Here is a 16,286-nt window from a genome sequence, read left to right on the forward strand (position 1 = left end):
GAGGGAGTTCACCCATAACCCTGCCACCCCAGAAACGTCCAGCTGACTTGCATTTTATGTGATGACGAGGATGCAAGTTGTGGAATCTTCAGGGAAAAATAAGACGCTCATGATAACGTCCACCTTTTGTTGAACACGGAGAGCCTGCCAGACACAGAACGAGGCATTGAAGAACTTTACCTCACTGGGGCTACATCAGACGGGCACCTCTATCGTGTTTCACAGAGGAAGAAACTGAGGGTCAAGGAATAACTGTGAGTCCTCCACAGTCACGAGACATAGCGGTAGAGGTGGAATCTGACTCCTAAGCAGAGACTCCTCCCTGCCGTTCTCCCACCCGCACACCAAGACCCCGGAACACCTTAGCACGAATGCCACAACCCATCCACACTGCATTTCCTCGTACTGCAGGATGTCTCCCATATTTCCCGTGTCAGGGGGTATGTTCTAAAGTGAAAGGGCCCTAGAAAGAACAGGGCTTAAAACCAGGGGTTACATGAATTAGTTTTGGGACTGAACAAGCCTCTAAGGAGGCTTATTGTCAGAGCTACTCTATTGCCCCCTCATAGACTAAGAATGACCTGAGAAACTCCCAGTCCATTCAAGGGGGTTCTCGAACTTTGGGAATGCTTCTGAAGAGGGCAGAAAACCATGTATTTAATGAAACTCTGGCAGTACAATCAGGACGACGTTACAGGGGTCAGATGGGGTGGGTGGTGGGAGAGATGAGTAGGAAGGCGGAGCCCAGTGGGAGCAGAACAGTTGGTGTTGAGGGAAATGAGGAGAACATTTGCCATATTTGGAGAGCCTTCTGGTTTTCAAGTAGGAGATCTGCCAATTCATGGAACAGAGCTGCCTCCAGAGGAGAAGAGAAGAGGATAAATACAAGCAGATGGGGAAAGGATGGATTTTTAATTTACAAAATTGTGGCTTTATATATTTTTGTTTCTTCTCTGGCTTAGTGGTTTTGTTTAGAAAAAGAAATAGTTGATGCAGAAATTATAGGTTGAGAAAGAAAAAATAATTAGGAACAACTGAGTTTCAAATGTGCAACATGATACTCAGATTTTAAAGGGGGCCCTCCAGGAGAAGTCAAGGGTGTGGGCTCTGGGGCCGGGGTCTGACTTGATTTCCTCAGCGTACACCAAGGGCCCCATCACAGTCTCTTGTGAGGGTTGTGAATTAGTGAACGCAAAGCAGTGGCAAGTACCTCACCCACGGTTCACCACCAGGAAGTGCTGGGCACCATCATGGCGCACGGTGACCCAACTGGGCACCGTCTTCTGTTTCCCTTTAATTCACAGCAAGTCCTAAGACAGAACCTGATGCAACTGTCTTATTAATAAAACTTTGGTTCCACTGAAAACTCTCAAGCTGGATAATTTGAGGAGCTATTCCAGGGTTCTTAGTCTACCCTGCAGACGTACAGAATCTGACCACGACTATCAAGTACTATGTTATCTCCTTGAAGAGCTGAAAAGTCCAAAAAAGAGTAAAGATAGAATGGATGCTCACCTTAGCTCATGTCTCATCGACTTACAGTTAAAAAGTAGTAAAAAAAAAAAAATCACAGAGATAAGATGAAGACAATTTAACAGATGCTGAAAGATGGCGGGATTAAGATGTGGCGGATTTTCATACAAAATTCAGCAGAGTTGGATATAATTTCAGGGGTACCACAGATTCCCAGAGTCCCCAAGCCCTGCTAGCGGGATACTTCTATCCTGGGTGCACAGCCGAGTATCCGTGAGCCGTGGCTCTATCAGAAGGCGTGTTCCTCAGCATGGGAAACACCCTCAGGGTGTAACAAAGCCACACACAGAAATAGGAGTGAAGCCTTTTGTTTCAATCCTACATGCTACAGAATTTCTTAGTACAGTGCTTTGACTGTAATGGCTGCTTCGAATTTGTTATTAGCTGATCCCATTGGAAGGAGTGTTCTAGGAGACATTTTGATTCTTACTCGCTAAAGCAAAGAAGTCTAATAGTTCACCACCTGGAACCTTTTATAATGGACACTCCGTGAAGGTAAGATCAAACACGTTCTCGAAAATGTACTAGCTACCAAAAGTCTGATTAAATATCAAGGAAGGTCGAGAAGGCTACCACGTGTGGAACATTTTCCCACCTACAAGATGCCTTTGCAACACACTGGTGTTCGTTGGGTGGCACGTGTGAGGGGACTCCTGAACCCATCTGGGTATCCTGCAGCCCACGTGAGCTACTGAAGCAGACCAGGCCCTCCAAATGAGTAAGAGCGCTGGCAGGAAGAAGCTACAGTTGGATCATTATGATTCTTTATTAATTGGAAAAACAGGTAGCGGACATCCCACCTCTGAGAAATACTATGTGTCCAAAAATAAGTGTTTAGTCACTACACCATATGGCTATTCAAAAGTGGGGTAGATGGTTCCATAGTGGCCAACATACAACAGAATCCACACCAAAGTTTGGAAATAAAACCATGTGAACCAGAACAATAATCTTCCATAACAGGCATTGTGCACACCCCAGACAATGGGAAATTTAGACGCACAAACAAAAGACAAACAACAAAGCCTGCCAAGAAGGCATAGGAAACACCTGCTATGTTTAAAAAATGGAACAAGATACTAATGATTATTTCATATGAAGGTTTTAAAATTATATATATATATATGCATATGTTTTGCTATAGTGACCACAAGGTGGGATTTAAAGTACTGCAGAAATAACTGTAGTTTAAATAGAAAATTTTGTCTTTCCAGGTTTCTCTATTGTCAATAGGACAAAAGATTGTTATAGATGGGGAAAAAAAGCTTACTTGCCTTCCAGAAACAGCTCATGTTAAAAACGAATCACAGTTCTATTCAAACAGTAAGATGCCTCTGAATTTGAAACAATAGTGTAACACTGATGATCTTGACTGAAATGATAACACTGGGCAGATTCCCCAGGAGCAAATTACACAGAACAGCACTTCTCCCTTCCTCGCCCTGACCTGTTGGAAGGAGACTCTCAGATTCTGAAATAGCTCACAATCTGCAGGGAGGTAAAATGGGTCAATTTGACCCAGTCTTCAGAGACAGAAATGTTATTTTTTTTTTCTAGGACAAAAATGTCTGTTGAGAGGTTTTGGGAAAGTGTTTCTGCTGGTGCGTGACCCCACCCTGTGTCAGGACCTGTGCCCCCGCTTTCAAAGGAACCACCTCCACGGTCCTCCGCGGGCCCCGGGGTGTCTGGCTCCGGGAAATCAATGGCACCATTGTCAATAACTTCTGGAAAGATCCAACTGTATGTGTTTCTTTTATGTTCTAAATTTCCGTGAAATACAGTAAGGATACTTGGAAACTCCCAGAGTGGGATGTTGCATTCTTATCTAAAAACAAAGCGAAGGTGAGGGGATTCCCCCAGTTATTCAGGGTGGGAGTGTGGTCCTGGCAGTGCCCGCAGCCCCTGCCTCCCTTCCTATCTGTGAGCCAGCTCCCTGCCGGTTTATTCTGGGAGTTCCTGTTGACGCACAGCCAGCAGAATATAGAGATCACTGGGGCACATGGGGGGAAATGGGAATGACACACCGAATTCCTGGAACAGCCAAAACCAGACCAGAAGAGAAGTTTGATCCCAGAGTTCTCTCCTAGGACAGTGACACCTCCCCATGTTTCCTAAAGAATGCGGGATATTCATGCCCAAAGGACAAGGAGGTCTAGAACACTTGCTGTTTTCAAAAATAATCATCAATTCCTGGGCAAAGTGTTTAGGAACATCTGGACTAGGTTGGATATAAAAACTGGACAAGTGTAATAAGGCAGTAGTGCATTCTCATACAGTTTAAGGGCATTCAAAATACACACGAGGCTTCATTTTAATTTCTAAGATAAGATTAAATGCTAAAAATAACTAAAATGCCATGTTGAGCGTGTGATAAAGGGTTTTCTATGATAGCAAAGTGCTATTCTCCTGGAAACATGTGCACATCAAAGATATAATATTTAATAAACCTAAAATATGTAATAAACCTAAAGATATATATTTAATTTTAAAAATATATTTATTAAATATATATATGTATAATATTAAATAAACCTAAAATATATAATAAGCCTAAAAATAACCCCAAAATCCTGGGGTTATTTATTGTATCTTATATACCTTAATTCTAGGAGGAATGATCTTATCTGGGAAACTTTCTCAGCCCGCTCCCGTGACTGCTGGGAAGGGACATGGGATAGCAGTCCAGGGCCCCGCGCCCTCCGTCAATGCCAGTTTCATGGGACTAATCTATTCAGCCTTCTGATCAACATGAGATTTCCATTACTCATCTTTCCTTCCAAGATAACTGACATTTTTGAAGGGCACCCGTTTTGTTAAATTTTATTTCCTTCTACTAAAGAAGTCTTTTTAATCTTCGGGAATTAAGGAGTTTGTTTTCATCCACAAAGTTCTTTTTGTTTACTTCCTTAGTCTGATTATTCTACTCAAGGGTATGCAGATGGCCACATACCCCTTTTGATCAATGCTATCCTCAAAATAAAGTCCTAAAAATATCAGTGGCAATTAACATTTAGAAATCTCCTTTTTGGTTACTAGCCATCTTCATGGAATGTCTGTGTTTGAATTAGCTCAGTACTGGACAAGTAAGAGAGAAAGACTCAGGGCAGAACACCCACATGCCCCCATCTCCAAGTCAGAAACGCTGGGTGCATCTTTCAGCAACCTCACAGTAGTCAAAGCAAAATCCTGGATTGGGGTTCAAAAATTAATTGTATGCATGGAAGACCAATAGTCAAAAAACAAAAACAAAAAGGAGCACAACAAAAACTTATTGAAAAAAGGCCCTGGATTTTTGGGTGGAAGTACATCCCATGTGAGCCAATGCAGGAGCATGTTTGGTGAAAAAGGGGTGACAGGATTTTATGATGGGGTTCAGAAGTGTAGCATCCAGATCCAGGGAGGAAATAGTTCTGTGCCCTCCACACTGGTTAGGCAGCTGCTTGAAAGCTAGGTTTACATCTGATGGCCAGGACCGAAGGAGAAAAAGGAGAAACTCAGAAGAAGGTGATGAGGATGAGGTGACAGTCTTCATATGAGTGATGGGTCAGGAAGTCAGGGGTCCAGTGAAAGTAGCAGCTGAGAGTTTAATGTGAAAAAGGTTAGGAGATTGTGTGCTTTCCTAAATCCTGCTGAGATCAGTACATGTGGAGGAGAAGGAGCTTTGATTGAGGGTTGACAGAGGAATGAGCAAAGGGAAAGCTCACTGGGGCAGAGAGGCCCGGGCCGGAGTGGCACGTGGGCACCAACATCTGGGACACCCATGCTCATGTGTACTGGCGGGTGGGATGGGGGAGGGCTCCTTCCTGCAGGGGAAGCAGGCTCATGTTAAAGCTAAGCTTTTCCTAGGGGGCAGTTTCCTCGAGAGCTCTGGCAAGAGCAGCCACGGCACAGGCTTATTTAACTTCTTGTCAATGGCATGTCTGCCACTGGGTTTCTTTTAAGTGAAGCCTATGAAATGAATCTTAATATCTTGAAATTTTAAGTGGGTCTCAATGTTAGCTGCAAGTCTCAAAGGAAAATTCTGATGTTGAAGGAGAGCTGAACTTTTTTGGTTCAACGTTGAGTTAGGAGTTAGATTATTTTCTTATGTAATAATATACTACACTTTTCATTAATGGAGTTTTGAAGATGGATTTTACTCTGGATATATATAAATCTATTCTGAGTTTTGTTTATTTTTCCAGGAAAGCCTTCCAAGTCCAGAAAGAACTCTCATCAGTCTCCTGTCTCCTTCCCTTCTTCCTGGGTGGGACAGTGGGGAGAAGGCTTGTCAACGTACTAGACCCATAATTCTCTCATTCTCTGGAGAGAAATACAAATATTTGTAAAATATCAGGTGTTGAAGGAGGAGGAATTCACCCCAAGGCCTCCGAGTGCAGGAAGCCTGGCCTCCTCCTGCTCAGCCCTCGTTCCTGCTGCTGTGGGGACGTGGCTGGTGCCCCTGGCTGCTGGGGCATGAGATCTGCCCCTTCTCTGGGCTGGGCTGGAGAGCAGGATGTTAAAAGCCACATAAACAGAAGTGAACTGCTTCCTAGAGAATTACGGAATTCTGTGAATTTTGTCCCATCTCGTTGCAGACTTGTGTATCCTCAGAGGCCCTGGCAACACATCTTCTACCAAATCTGAGAAACGCTAGCTTTGTTGACAGATGCTAAATACGGGTGCAACGCCTCAAACTGATCTGGATGCTTGGGTTCTTTTGAAATACGACCATTATCCTCACAAGGCTTTAAAAACGCCATTATCGCCACTTGAAGTGTATTTTTTAAAAAAAATTTAATTACTACCATGCAGAGCTAAAACATGCCAGCACTTTAATTTTCATTACAGGGCCCAAGCTCACATAGAATTCATTCGTCCTTCTGTTTCTTTATTTAAAACAGATTTTAAGTTTGAAGAATAATTACAGTGCCTCGCAAAGACAACAGTTTAATAAAAAACACCAATGCTGACAAGGCGGCCAAGGACTGTGAGGCCAAAGATATTATTTACCCAGCATTAATGACTTCCAATTCATTTCCACTTTGTTTTGCCTTCCCCGTCCCCCCTTTCTGGTTCCAATCCTTGAGGAATTATGCATCCCAGCAGTGTTTTGGATACAAAACCTGTTTCTATGGTGGGATTTTGAAGGTCCTCACGGTGGCTCAGGGGGAAAGGGTCTTCAACACAGGGTCTGTAGTGGGTTACGGGGACGGCGTTGCCCGCTTCCATTCTTCTAGAATTCAAACTTTTAGGCTGGACACAGAGAGGGAAGGGACAGGGATATTTTGACCTTTCCCATCAGTGGGGACATATGCCTTTTTGAAGGCCTGCTTTGTACTTCCCATGAGTCAGACATGGGACGACTTGAATGATTTAGTTGTCTACACCACAATGGGCTAGTTTGGGTGGGATGCCAGAGGGCTCAGAATCACAGGCTGCTCAGGATCTCAGGTCGGGCAGCTTCTTCAGAAAATTCTAAAATGCCTAAAGCGGCTAGAAATAAATTTATTTTATGCTCATCCAGCCGCCAGTGATGCACATGGTGTCTCTCTGTGACTATGATGGACAAGGGAAACGCCCTCCGACGTGTGGAGCAAGAACATAAAGCAGAGACGGGAGCACCCTGATTCCCTTCTTCCCAGATCACCCCCGGGATGTGCTCATTTAGGTGGCGAGGTCAAAAGGCCCTGCAGCACGGAAAATGTGGTCTGGTCATTTCTGCCATTTTTCTCTCGTTACTATTTTACTATCTTCGAAGAAAACAAAAAGTAATTTCAACACTGCCACACGCTCTACTCGTTTTCTCTTTGTTACAGAAGCAGCCTGCGGCAAGAGTACGTGGACGCGGCGTCCAGCCCCTTCTAAGACCGCCCACCTGGGAAGCACTTTGAGATGAACTGTGCGGGCAGGTGCGGCGCTCACGCTCGCTCCATAGGAAGACCAAACCGTGTGAGACACTCCTCCCGCGCGTGAAAGAAGACAAACTCAGAGCAAACATTGCTATTTTTAGAATTACTTTTAGAAAGCAAATCAAGTTTGGTAACAACCTTGCTCTGGTCTTTTTAGAAATCCTGCAATTGTTTACTAAGAATGAATTGGAAGTGAATAAAGCAAAACAAAGGTCTTTGAAGACTGGTGCTCTTTCTGTAATAGAAAGGGGAAATGCTTTAATGCTATACTTGTCAGAACATTCCATCAGAAGGTAAGAAAGACGAAGGGCTTCTCGAGGCAGAGCTTTGGTTAGGTCTGGAGAACAGTAGATATGTTCAGTTCTCTTTCCCCTGTCTACCAGCAGTCTTTTGGAGTCTGTGTGAGATTTTCAACTGAGACACGACATCCTTGCTATCACCATTATCCCGAACTGACGTTCTATTTTCCTTAAAGCCATGAAAGGCCATTTCCCTACAACTGTCAACTCTGGACCAGAGCCCACTTAATCCTTTGGTCACCACCCCCAGGGCCAGAGGCTGGCGTGGACAGCCTGTGTCCCGTGGTTCTGCTGGCTCCAGCCGCCCCCAGAATCCATGGGGAGCTCCCAGGGGCTCCTCCACCCGCTCTGACCAGCCGGCCGGCCTCTCAGGGCCAATTTTGTGCTTCTGCAAAAACCATACTTTCACCAACAGCTTGGTGTTATGCACACACACACACACACACAATCTGATCACAGTTTATGGTCAAGGGCTTGGGAGAACAGAGACCTAAGTACAAAAAAAAAAAAAAAAAAAAGGTTTTCTCTCAACGCAGCTCCCTCTTCTGCTTGAGCTCTGACCATGTCTACTCAACACGTCGTCTGTTTAGGTGTAAATTCCAAGGAGAACGTTTGGATACGTGGTTGTGTCTGGGGCACCAACTCAACCATGTTCTGTGAGCCACACCTGGAATCTCGAGCACAGCAGGATTTCTCCATCATGAAGGGATGTGGTGCGGGCTACCAGAACAAGCGTTTGGGTGTGTTTGTATGTAGTGTCCACAAAAAGAGGGAAAATGGAGAAATCAAATAGGAGAGCGTTGAAAATTCTTCCTCTGCACTCAGATACTAAGACAGTCAACGTGTCAATGCTTTATTACTCGTCAGTGAACATGGACTGCTCCTGTCGGAAATGTGGTCTCTGCTAACGACATTATTTGTCAAATATCTGCTTGCCATCAGCAGCCGTGTCTCAGGCCATTCTCTGGAGGCTGATGAAGGCGAGGCCACAACCACTGTGATTAATCTTCACCAGTGGCTTCCCTGGCTTCTCTTATTTAACTATGTGTTTTCCTGGCAGGAAACAACCCAGGGTAGTTTGTCCTGGGGGTAAAGAATATGGTGATTTCAACGATAATGAAGACACATTTTCTCTGTAAGCATTGACTTTCAGCCATCAGATTCTGTCCAGAATGATGTTCTTTGAGTCCACTCAGTGACGCGGTATTATAATTTTGCCTTTTTAGGATTTTAATCATGTATTCTTCCATTTGGATGAGCTCCAAGCTGGCCCGTTTTCTATCAAATCCTGACTCGTGTCATAATGGTCCTTCTGATGAATGAAATAATTACCATACTGGGCTGGCGAGAGCGGAGAGTGGGCCAGAGCTCCTGCCATTGCTTTTCTCTTCTCCAGCTGTGCCATTAACGCATCTCTACAACAGCGTCCTGAAGGCCCTGCTTTATGAAAATGCTTACTTGATCTTGCTAGAAAGAGCGAGAATAGCCTGCTGTTCCAATGCTGAGGGCTGGAGGACCCAAGGTGTCCTGCACCAAAGGAACTGGGCAGGGAGTTTCCAAAAGCGGAGGCCCTGATCTGAGCTCACACTGGAAACGCAAATTTCCCGCAAGTGGCTGCGGGCAAGGTGGAGGGTGTAATGAATCACGATTGGCACAGACACCGCTTTCAAAATGCCCTGCTCGTGGGTCTCTATGTTTTTGAGATAACATCCTTTCTGTAAAGAGATAAGCCCAGCAGCTTGCAAAAACCAAGTCTTACTTTCGCAAAACCCTGATTTTATCTTGTGCTTTATTTTTGTCTAGGACTTGATATCTAGAACATTCTTAGAGATTCACAATGAGTTCCTTGTCTCCCCCGCTCTCCAAGTCCACACTCGCTAGAACTGGGATCTTCACCATGGCAGCCACAGAGGCTATCGAATTTGAATTTTCATTAACTAAAATGAACTAAAATAAAGAATTTCACTAACCACATTTCAAATACTCAAGTAGCCGTGATGGGCAGCGTAGATACAGAATATTTCCGTCTTTGCAGTAGATTCTTTTGGAGAGCATGGGGCTAGGAAGCTCCGAAAAATCAGGGATATTGACTGCTTTGTGTACGTCTGTCCTCTGGTGCCGAGACGGGAGTGGACACGTGGTAAATGCGTAATCAGCGTGTGTCGAATGAACACATTTGTTTTCCAATTCTAGTCGCCAGCTATGGCCGTGTGTGAGTTTCATGGCATTTTCTTTGGCTAGAACTAGACCCCAATGGAAGGATCAGCAAAACACGAACCTCGCCAACCACCCCACAGGAAGAGCTCTGTGACTTGACTTGTAAGTCACATGCCTTCTCTAGGGACGTCTCCCAAACTGCTTCTCACCTCCCCAAGACTCGGACACAACCTCCTCACCGTCCCTGACTTTTGCTCTTGGACCTTGCCTGCCCCCAGTGTCTCCCTTTGCCCCTGCTGTTCAGGGCACCCCCGTTCACTCGCGCACCCCCTTCTTAGACAAGTGCCTTGTCTGTAGATGGTACACGATGCTTGCGTGAGTGTTGAATGCGTGTCGGCTCCCACGGCTAAAAGGAAGCCGGGGTTTTCTTATGACGGCAAATATATAAGAAACGTCACTTTAAAAGCACATCACTGGGGCACCTGGGTGGCTCCGTCGGTTGAGCGCCCTACTCTTGGTTTCGGCTCAGGTCATGATCTCAGGGTCCTGGGATTGAGCCCCGCATCAGGCTCTGTGCTCAGTGCGGAGTCTGCTTGTCCCTCCCCCTCTGTTCCTCCTCTCTCTCTCTCTCAAAAATAAATACACAGGAATCTTTAAGAGCACCTCACTACAAGTGATCAAGTTAGGTGGACACTGTCTACACCTCTTGGAACACCACTCCCACTGCCGAGACTAACCCAGCAGGCGAGGTGCTCAGCCACTGCGGCCCCGGATGAGGCAGAACCAGCGCCTTCCCAAAACTACACTAAAAGAACCACACGACTTTGAAAGCGGGTGAGAGCTATGTGTGGACGGGGTTCTCCAAGCCCCGGACCCAGGTGATGTCTCCGCTCTCTCTGAGTAAGTCGCCATCCTCTCTGGGCTGTGACAGCGCAGGAAATAGCGCAGGTGGCTTCCGTGAAGTGTGCGGAGTGCACCATGAAGAAGCGTCTGCCTGCGTGGAGCTCCGGGCAGAGGTCTGCGGCGGCCGCGCCCTTGCTCTTACCCACCCGCGCCAGTGTCTGTGGATGCCGTGTTGCCATGGAGACCTGCGGCGGGCGTGGACCACGAACGGAGGCTCTCCCCACGGCGCTGCGGGGCTCTACCTGGTTTTCGGATCCGTAGTGAGCCGTTTCCGTTTTACGTTGAAATCCTGGCTATTCGCACGTGAGGCTGCGGTTTGTGATGGCAACACAGGACAGAAGGTTCTCTCAGGAGCAAGGCTGCAGTTCACTGCAGAGAGAAGACCCTGCCGACCGCGTGCATTCCTGGCGGCTCTGGGCCCCTCTCCCCCTCTCCCCGAGCCTAGGCCTCAGCTTCCTGCTTTCCCGTCTTGGGCGCTGCCCTTCTGAGCTGACAGCAAGCGCCAAACACAGTGAGTCTTTCTGCTGCCCATTCACCTGCCTCCACCCACCTCCGCCAGTCCTCTGTCCACTCTTCCTGCTTCCCCTTTCACTCAGCGTCTCTCTGCTTTCTTTTGCTTTGATTTACGTTGTTGAATTTAAGGAATCCTGTGAGGTTAAGAATTATTTACTCATACTTTGACTCAAGTCCAGGGACCCACAGACTGTGGGAAACTCTCAGCTGTAGGAAAGAACACAACAGCTACACACAGCCTGTGGAGGGCTGTGGCCACCCCGCACGTGAGACTCCTCTCTGGTCCTGTGGCTCGCGCTGTCAGGCCCACGGGGGGCGAGCATGGCTGGCTGAGTGCTGAGTGCTGGGGGACATGCCCGTGCCCTCACGCGCGGGCTGAGCACAGAGTTCCGGGAACCAGCTGAAGCTGCGGGTTCTCTTTCTCCCACTGTAGCCCGACCATCTCAACAATTCCCAACAATTCGGACTTAAACAGTGTCTGGTATTTATCAATTTCTAAAATATCTGGCTGCTCAGGGAAACAGGTGCCCTGTGAAGGTTGTTGGCATTAAAAAGTTGGAATAACCTATCTGTCCCATTTACAGTCAAAAGCCAAAGGGTTGGGGGAACGCGAACCTGCCTAAGGAACAGAAATAATTAAAATGACCTCAGTTGGAAAAACCCGAGAATTTCAGGACCCCTTTAGGTAAGTTAACGAGCAAGGACAAAGCTGTCTCTATTTGTTCAACCAGACGCCTCGCCTGTGCTCCTTACGGCTTTCTGTGCTATTAATCTTCACGCCACCCGGAGCACCACTCTGCTCCCACAGAAGGGCTGTAACAGACGCCTCCAGCCAGCGGCCCTCCACCCCCACGGAAGAAGGGAAAATATAAAATATATAAAGAAAGAAAGAGTAAAACGAATAGAGACAAGTCAGAGGGCCACACCACTTGGTCTGGTGCTGGTGATCCTAGGACCAAGAGTGGTGAAGGAAGTCTGAGAAGTCAGTCAGCCGACTTCCTTTGTGTCTACAACACGTGGAATATTGGCGAAGTAGGACTAACACGTTTTCAGTACTGCAAAATATGCACAATGGTTTACTCTAAGGGCAGATGGCAATCAAGTACTAATGCATTTTTTTTTTACATTTTATTTATTTTAGAGAGAGAGAGAGTGTGTGCACACACATGGGGGGAGGGACAGAGAGAATCCCAAGGAGACTTCCCACTGACTGCAGAGCCCGACGCAGGGCTCGATCTCACGACCCTGAGATCATGACCTGAGCTGAAATCAAGAGTCAGACACCCAACCGACTGAGCCACTCAGGTGCCATATTAGTTCATTTCTTTCTTCCTTCCTTTCTTTTTTCCTTTCTTTCTTTTTCTTTCTTTCTTTCTTTCTTTCTTTCTTTCTTTCTTTCTTTCTTTCTTTCTTCCTTCCTTCCTTCCTTCCTTCCTTCCTTCCTTTCTTTCTTTCTTTCTTTCTTTCTTTCTTTCTCTTTCTTCCTTCCTTCCTTCCTTCCTTCCCTCCCTCCCTCCCTCCCCTCTCTTTCTTTCTTTCTTTCTTTCTTTCTTTCTTTCTTTCTTTCTTTCTTTCTTTCTTTCTAAGATTTTATTTATTTATTTGACAGAGAGAGACACAGCCAGCGAGAAAGGGAACACAAGCAGGGGGAGTGGGAGAGGAAGAAGCAGGCTCCCAGCGGAGAAGGAAGCCCAATGCAGGGCTCGATCCCAGGACCCTGGGATCACGCCCTGAGCAGAAGGCAGATGCTTAACGACTGAGCCACCCAGGCGCCCCTAGTTCATTTCTTAAAGTTATGTTGAATTCCCGGAACAACTGAAAAGAAGGTTGGAGAACTGACCAGGGGGTCATAACTTGAGGAAAGAGGGCCAGACCTCCTTTCATCTGGCCCATGTCCTTTTCCTCCATCCCCAGAGAGTCCCCTTCATATGGGAGGAGGAATACAAGCACAGAATATTACTACACTGGGGAAAGAACTCGTGCAAAATGTCTGAAAATTGCGTTTTGTTCTGGACAGAATTGGAGCAGGTCATTTACCCCCCATGTTGGTATCTTCCTTCCCTCCCGTGTGAACTAGGGGACGGGGTCTAGATCACCCCTCTGCACCCTCCAGCTCTGGCCAGGGAGTGAGAAGTGCACACCCAGCTGGGACATAGCCTCTGCCCTACATGCCCTGGCTGCTGGAACCATTGACCCACAGGCGGGATGGCTCTGTCTATGAGAAACAGTCCTCCCCCTGCAACAACCCACCACCCACCACTTAGGGCCGGAGAAGATGTTTCAGACTGAGCTTATTCATTTGGTAACACGAGAATTCATTTGGAATCAGAATCCATAGCACATTCGTGATTTCTGCTTTGAGTCCAAGTTATCCAGTAACATACAGTTTCTGATGTCGGCTGTCACCATGGTGAGGAGCGAGTGAACTCTACCCCGTGTCCATATAAGGCCGGGCTGCCCACTGCTCAGGGAGGGGAGAGCTCTGCAGTGAGGCATTGTCATCCCTGCTCCAGAAGCTCCATGGGGAAAATCTATGGCAAGGGCCCTGGGGAAGCTGTGGGAAAGAACGAACTATGCACTCAGCTCTCTAACGGCAGAATCTGTCCAGCTGCTATTTTTATGCATTACATTACTTTCAAAAAATATTATCAATCCAAGAGGAGGACGGAAATAGCTCTGCCGTCTACAGGAACACATCTGGGTAAATCTGTTAATTAACAAATGTTTAATGTACATATACTCGGCCTGAGGAACTGAAATGGATACTGTATCTTAAGCATTTGGAGGAAGTAGACCCAAGCGTCCTAACAGCAGATACCCCCGGTGATGCAAAGGGCTGAGCAAGTGATACATAGTGTCATTTCTCTCTCCTGCAGACGCCTTTCCCTACCACTCGCCACCAGCATTTCTAGCACCTTGGTGACTGATGCCCAACGGTACATCCAGGTCCCCGGGGCAGCCCCGGGGCTGACTGCTAAGACACCCCGACTTCTATCTGCAAGGTCTGGGGCAGCGTGGGGCGCTGGCCAGTGTGGGTGTCCATTACCTACTTTACTTGGTAAGGCAGAGAAAAGGTCTTAGGCTGTTGTGTTAATGAGGGCCGAGGGGAAATAAAGAGCTCGATGCAAACTTACCGAATTAGGAAGACCCAGGGACCCTTAGAAATCTCCCTCCTAATAACTGCTCTGAGAAGACCCCTGGCATTATAAGTACGTAACTATGTAGATGGCATCATATATTAAAATAAATTATAATGCTAAGTGAAATAAGTCAGCTAGAGAAAAACAAATACCATATGATCTCACTCATATGTGGAAATTAAGAAACAAACCAACAAACAAAGAAGAAAAGAGATAAACAAAAAGCCAGACTCTTAAATACAGAGAACACACTAGTGGTTGCCAGAGAAGTGGGTGGGGGGAGGGATGAGACAGGTAAAGGGAACTGAGGCACACTTATCTTGAGGAGCACAGAGGGATGCACACAACTGTTGACTCATCATATTGTAGACCCAAACTAACGTAACGCATGTTAACCGTCCTTAAATGAAAATGAACCGTCTTTACTGAAGAACAAAATTCACATAAAACCATTAGGAGAAATGTTCATAGATCAGTTCTGCATTAAACAGTCATAAAAAAGTGAAAAAGAATAGACCCAGTAAGCTTGTGCTCTGTTTGGGTTCCGTTTGGCTGATCACACGGAGAAGAATGCGGAGTCTCTCTGGAGCTGAATTCCCTCCCCCCAGGCGAGTCCCGCGGTATCTGTAAACCACCAGTTTCTCTTCCTCACGCCCATATAAGGCCGGCTGCCCACTGCTGGGGAGAGGGGGGAGCAGCGAGCTCTGCAGTGAGCCATTGTCATCCCTGCTCCAGAAGCTTCCTGGGAAAATCTATAGCAAGAGACCCAGGGGGATTTTAAATCTCACCAAATGGCTTCCATATATTTAAAAAATACTCAGTCCTTGCGAAATACTGATGCAAACCTTCAATTAGCAATTCTTAGAGCAGAACGTCCCCATTCCAAGCAGAGCAACCTTGAGAACATCTACAGCAAGGGCTGTCCCGAGGATGGCAGCCCGGGGAGGACCCAGCACGTGGGGACCGAAGCCTCCTCAGGGGTGATCTTCGGCATGGAAAGGATGATTGGTCAGTCACCCATCAGTGAGGAAGACCACCACATCAGTAAAGGGGCTCTTTACCACAGATTTTACTTTATTTGGCTTCTGGAGGGGACTCAGGTCGGAGAGGGTGTGTGGTGTCATGCCCAGCCACAGAGGCCAAGCTCCACCGAGACGAGTCCTCCTCCTGGGGATGGGGATGGGGACCGCAAACACTGACCGCGGGCTTCGGGGTGGTGAGGCGCATTTGGAACACCCACGGGGTGCTGCCGTTTCTGATTCAACAGCGACAGGGGACGCAGGCAACACCTCCCAACGCCCCTCCCAGCCCGGCCCCAGGCCGGCAGGAGACCCCAGGGAAGCATGATCCCAAGGCACGAAGACTCAAAAGACTCTGGGTCATAAAATGAAATACTGCTCCCCACACGAAAATGGGCTTAAACAGAGAACTATACACAATATCTTTTACAAATCAGTAATGCTGAGACCCAAACATCAGCTTTAATGGCTCTGGGAAAGCCAGTCCCTTTGAACACACTAACCCCAGTATCAGACCGTAATTCAGGTCCTGCCAGGGTCCTGGGGATAATGGGGAGTGACCACTATCTCTGACTTGGCTGATGAAATTTGCCACATAAAGGACATTCGGGGGATGAGTAGACCAATTTTGAAAGTGAGAGTGACTCTCCATGGCAGGAGGCTCGTGCCCTCTGGCTGGAACATCTACACGGGGGGGGGGGGGGGGTAGACACAACCCTGTGTTCTTTAGATCATATTTTTACAGAATTTCTGTTTATGTATAAAATCATAGTATAAATAGCGGTTGCATTATATATACATAACTATTCGTACAATGAACAAAAGATGTGT

The 16,286-nt window shown here is 46.8% G+C and overlaps 1 protein-coding gene across 2 annotated transcripts in view; it reads right to left on the minus strand.

Moving 5' to 3' along the window:
* COL4A2 (collagen type IV alpha 2 chain) overlaps positions 1–16,286 on the minus strand; it is a 163,435-nt gene that overhangs the window by 99,164 nt on the left and 47,985 nt on the right. The gene's annotated exons all lie outside the window — the stretch shown is intronic.

This window comes from Ursus americanus, chromosome 10 (assembly GCF_024610735.1).
Source record: "Ursus americanus isolate L20-20 chromosome 10, mUrsAme1.1.p, whole genome shotgun sequence".
Taxonomy (NCBI): domain Eukaryota; kingdom Metazoa; phylum Chordata; class Mammalia; order Carnivora; family Ursidae; genus Ursus; species Ursus americanus.